At 37.3% G+C, this 5,930-nt stretch overlaps 1 protein-coding gene across 1 annotated transcript in view; it reads right to left on the reverse strand.

Moving 5' to 3' along the window:
* The window catches only part of LOC106868412 (uncharacterized), a 137,628-nt gene extending 132,820 nt beyond the window's left edge, over positions 1-4,808 (reverse strand). Inside the window, exon 1 of the mRNA XM_052978380.1 lies at positions 4,548-4,808. The gene's annotated coding sequence lies outside the window, so the exon portion shown is untranslated. The remainder of the gene's footprint in view (positions 1-4,547) is intronic.
* Between the last annotated feature and the right edge of the window lie 1,122 nt (positions 4,809-5,930).

Genomic DNA, 5,930 nt, shown 5'->3' on the forward strand with positions numbered 1-5,930 from the left:
AGTGTTGGAACTCTTTTAAACAAAATAATATATTCCTCTATACACAATCATACAAAACCCCTTTTTTTGTATTTATTTTTACTCGCATATACATATATATATATATATATATATATATATATATATATATACACACACGCATACACACACATACTTATGTCCAAATGCATATACACAGCTGCCAGAGTAAAGTTAATTCTTCTTCCTCTCTGCCAACAATAATTCACATCATGAATATTAATTAGAAAGGAATAATTAAGCTGCTCTCATTAAACGATGTCCACTTCCCTGTACCATGCTTCAATTGTGTGTGTTACTGAGGTATTTCCCTGACTAAATGATGTATAATATGACCGTGAGGTAAGTAGCTTGCTTGCCAACCATATGGTTCTGGGTTCAGTCCCATTGCATGGCACCTTAGGTAAGTGTCTTCTACTATAGCCTCAGAATGACCAAAGCCTTGTGAGTGGATTTAGTAGATGGATGTTTGTGTGTGTGTGTGTGTGTGTGTGCTTGTCCTCCAACCATCTCCTGTCAGCCGATACTGGTGTGTTTATATCCCCATAACTTAGCGGTTCAGCAAAAGATACCGATCGAATAAGTACTAGGCTTACAAAGAATAAGACTTGAGGTCGATTTCTTCAACTAACATCCTTTAAGGCAGTGCTCCTGCATGCCCGCAGTCAAATGACTGAAGCAAGTAAAAGAATAAAAGAATATATATACATATATATATATATCATCATCATCATCATCGTTTAACGTCCGCTTTCCATGCTAGCATGGGTTGGACGATTTGACTGAGGACTGGTGCAACCAGATGGCTACACCAGGCTCCAATCTAATTTGGCAGAGTTTCTACAGCTGGATGCCCTTCCTAACGCCAACCACTCAGAGAGAGAGAATATGAAGGTTTAAGTTCACCAGAAACGGCTGTAAAACTTCAAATTCTCCTTACCCTAATTAAATTATTCTAAATGACTTGAGATATTTGTTCTACCTTGGTTTTTGATTTTCCCTCTAATATATATATATATATATATATATATATATATATACTGATGCACCTTAAATGGTGTGTGTATGTGTCTACACAAACAGTCAACAAAAAGGGGTAAAACAGGAAAAAGTCAGCACTCCACCCACTACACATCTTAATAACTCCATTATGCTCATTATACTGATATATGTTTGACATTCCAGAAGGAATATAAAACTCAACAATGAAAGTGTTTAGAGGATGTCTTAAGGCCCTATCCTCCTCCTCACCACCACCGCTGCTGTTGCCGCTGCCATCACCACCGCCACCACTACCGCTATCATCATCATCAACATTATCACTTTTCCTTATTTCCATGGGTTGAATGTAGTTTATTTTCAGGCAGATTTTCTACAGCTGGATGGTCTTTCCTGCTGCCCACCTTCACCTGTTTCCTAGCAAGTTAATATTTCCCAATAGTCAGACATATTATTGCTGAATATTGCTTGTATTATGGTGGCACATGTTTACAACTAACATGTGACATCAAGATAAGGTGACACAAATACACACACTCACACACAAGCATACATATGTAATAGGCTTGTTTCAGTTTCCTCTCTACTAAACCCACTCACAAGGTTTTGGTTAACCTAGGGCTATAGCAGAAAACACTCATCCAAGGTGCCATGCAATGGGATTGAACAGAAAACCACATGATTGGGAAACAATCCTCTTAACCACACAACCGCACCAGTAAAACAAATCAAAAACACCCATCCCAAGTCACCAGAACTCTTCCCTTCTAAGGACCATCCTAACCCCATGTATCTATATACATATGTCTTAGTCTTCCATTGCCATGGCTACCTTCTGCTGTCACCCAGCTAACTTCAATGTACAATACTTAATGTAGCTGAGTAATTCATCTAAATTTACACATCAAAGACACAGAATTGTTAATGAGATTTTTAATGGTTTGTTGTTATCGTAATTGTTGTTGTTATTGTCATTATTGTTATTGTAGTTTGGTAATACAACTGCTTGTATATGGAGCCTTACTATTTGATGAAATCAAACAAACCAATGAGAATAAAGACAATGAAAGCAGCAATATCATTGGTGTTCAGTTGAAACTAAAAATAGTTTGTGGATTTTAACATCCAGGACACTTGCAATGATAGAAAAAAGTCACAATTTTAATTAATTACACGATAATACTGACAATGAAAACTGCTAAGTAATATTTATGCTTAAACCAACATTAGCAAACGACATTCACATGTGTATTGAGAAAAGTGAGGGTAAAAGCTACAAACAGGAAAAAAAAGGGACACAGGTGTAACTGGAAGGTTAAGAAGCTTGTTTTGAAACCATGTGGTTCAGAATCAGTTCCACTGTTCTTTATCTTCGTCAAGTGTCTTCTACTATTGCTCCAGGCTAAGCAAAGCCTTGTGGTTATATTTGGTAGACCTACCGTAAGAAGCTTGTCATATATGTGTATGTGAGTGTCTGTGTGCATGTGCACACATGTATGTATATGTGCACGTGTGCACATTTGTGTGTTTGCGTGTGTATGTATGTGTGAGTATGCACGCACACTTTTGGTGGTGTGCTGGCAGAAACGTTAGCACGCTGGGTGAAATGCTTAGCGGTATTTCGTCTGCCGCTACGTTCTGAGTTCAAATTCCGCCGAGGTCGACTTTACCTTTCATCCTTTCGGGGTCGATTAAATAAGTACCAGTTACGCACTGGAGTCGATATAATCGACTTAATCCGTTTGTCTGTCCTTGTTTGTCCCCTCTGTGTTTAGCACACTTTTGTATGTGTGTATGTACATTAGTGTATGTGTGTATGCGCACATTTGTGTTTGTGTGTGTGCACATTTGTGTGCATGTGTGTGTTTGTGACTGTGTGTTTGTGTGTGCCACTGTCATGACATCATATGGTTATAAGCAAACCTCACCATCATCCAAGTGAGGTTGTTTGTTTCTGGTCTTCCATGGAATAAAATATCTGGCCAAGGGGAATCATTACCTTATTTAGAAATAGGTGAAGGTTGATGAAAGGAAGGCTAGAAATCATCGAAAGTCTGCCTCAAGGAATTCATCTAACTTATGCAAACATGGACATTCAACAGGGATAATGATGATGATGATGATGATGATTTAAGACATAACAGTGATTCTCAGCCTTTCATGACACAGTGCCCCACCACCTCCACCTTCACTAACTATCATTTTACAAACTCCACTCCACATGTTTTGAAACAAAAAAGTTATTTTAATCAAGTATAAATTAATTTTGCACCTTGCTCTTATTAGCTGTATGTTCTTATATTTATTGCAGCCACTTTGGGGCCCCTTTTCAAATATTTGCACCGACTAGTGTGCCTTACATTAAATTTTTATAGAAATTATTGAAGAATATCCTCTTCCTTCTCCTCCTTCTCATTTTCCTCCTCCTCCTCCTCCTGTTAAGGATATGTTAAGGATACAAATATTGCTATATTATTTATTTTATTTCCAAGAAAAAAATCACATTCTTTTAAAACACTCATCACTACCTAAATTCTTCATTAATTTCAAAATAAATTGAAACAAAGACTGAATTTCAACAGAAATATGGTAACAAAGGGGTTAAAGTGGTCTACATTAAAATTAAAATTTCATCTAAAATCTTTGATATTTTCAAAAGCAGTGTATTTCAATAGAAATCTTGATAGGAAAATGAGTAGAATATTGAATATCATTAAAAAGACAGGACGGTCATGGATGGAAAGCCTTTAATCATAGGTCTGCTCGATCAATGCTGATTTTCAGTTACGCAATAGCAACAGCAGCAACAATATTTTTTGACAAGATAAGCTGCCAACAGAAACTTGTTTATAAATGCCTGGTGTGATAGTTAACAATGACTATATTGGTCACACCCATTAAATCACCAGACATCACACCACAAGCACCACCTCCACCACTACCACCACCACCACCACCACTACTACTACTGTAATCATGGCCATGACAACTACAATAACTAGTTCACTGCCACCCCTGTATCACACATGGAAAACTAATTACTTCCAATACATAGCATTAAACCATAAAACATTTCTAACACCTTTTATAGAAGTACTATCCAAATGTAGCCATACAAAAGTTAAATCATATAAAATATTGCTAACTCATGTACATGCCCATCAAGGCCTCCATGTCCTCAACATGTATTACATACAACAGGAAACTTCTATGCAGCCCCTCAACCTGCTAGAAATAACTGACAGATCTCCTTTAAATCAAATCCTATAGTCTCTTTTCAAGAAAAAAAGAAAACAAAAAAAAAGAAGCATTTGATAACGAGTACTCCTTGACTGATATACTGTGTTTGAATAAAAGCCAAGACGGTCAAGGCTGACGGTCTTTAAATATAGACCTGCTCGGTCACGGCTAATCTGGAGCTAAACAATAACAAGACAAACAATAATTCACAAGGAAATTTCTTAGGTCTGAAAAGTATTAACCTTTTATCATTCCGATTACTCTGTCAAATGTAATGCTTATTCATTTACCTTGCTCTGAAGTAATCATGTATTGTCTCATAGCTTCAGGTTTTCAGTGATGTGACAGTTTGCTTTTAAACAGGTGTGAGAGGCTTGATCTAGCTGGTTTCAACATAAAATAGGGAGAATATTTGAGGCAGATATGGCTGATTTGAATGTGAAAGGGTTAAATATTGTAGGTGTAGTGGGAGTAGAGTTAAGAAGCTGGCTTTGAGAGGTTTTGGTATAGCTGTTTTTGGTGTTACTTATTTGGCATCGTAGATTCAAGGTAAGAAGAGAAGCAAAGTATTTACATCAATCATATTCGATTAATAAAGTGTAATACCTCTTTCCCTCTCTCTCTTACTCCCTCTCACTCTCTCTCACACTTTCTTTTTGTATGCGTATATTTCTTCATGTGTGCATGCTTGTGTGTGTTTGTGTGTGTATGTGTGTGTGTGTGTGTGTGTGCATGCATGTGTATATGTATGTGAGCATGCATGCATGCGTGTGTGTGTGTGTGTGTTTGTGTCTGTGTGTCTATGTTTGCCTTTGGTGGCTAAGTATTTTTGTCCAATTGTTTCATTCTGAAAAAGCTTGCTTCTGAACCACATAGTTTTGGTCTCAGCCCCAAAATAGCACCTTGGGCAAGTAACTTCAACTATAGTCCTAAGCTGATCAAAGTTTTGTGAGTGAATTTCGTAAATGGAAACTGAAAGAAGCTCATCATCATCCAAGCAAGGTGATATTTCCCCATTACCAGATATGTTTTCATGGAAAACTGGAAATGAGGAATGCCACTTGCATGACCATGGTGTTCATTTATAATTGTTGTGGGATGTCACGAAAGGAGACACATCACACACACAAATTCTTATACACATATATCGACACAAACATATACACACACTCACACACACAAACAAACATATACACATGTAAGTACACAGCAGAATATCAATAACCATTTATCAATAATCTTGAATGACTAACAACTGTAAACAAATGGAAACAGAGTAATTATCAAAGTGAATGTATTATGCACATAAACTCTCTAGTGTATGTATCATCATCATCATCATCGTTGTTTAACGTCCGCTTTCCATGCTAGCATGGGTTGGACGATTTGACTGAGGCTGGTGAAACCAGATGGCTACACCAGGCTCCAATCTGATATATATATATATATATATATAACATGAGAGAGTTAGGGGTTGGGGGTTCCACCCACTAAGGGATAGTATCTATCCAGTATACTGCTGGGAGGGTACCCAATTATTGCTACACTAGTGCTATACTAGGTGCAATCAATGGGAGCGGGTAAAAGTGGAGGTTTTACCCAAAATTTGTGTAACAATTAGAAAATGGAGGATAATATGCTGAACCCAACTACTTGCAGACGGTGTATCCCGT

This window comes from Octopus bimaculoides, chromosome 2 (genome assembly GCF_001194135.2).
Source record: "Octopus bimaculoides isolate UCB-OBI-ISO-001 chromosome 2, ASM119413v2, whole genome shotgun sequence".
Lineage (NCBI taxonomy): Eukaryota > Metazoa > Mollusca > Cephalopoda > Octopoda > Octopodidae > Octopus > Octopus bimaculoides.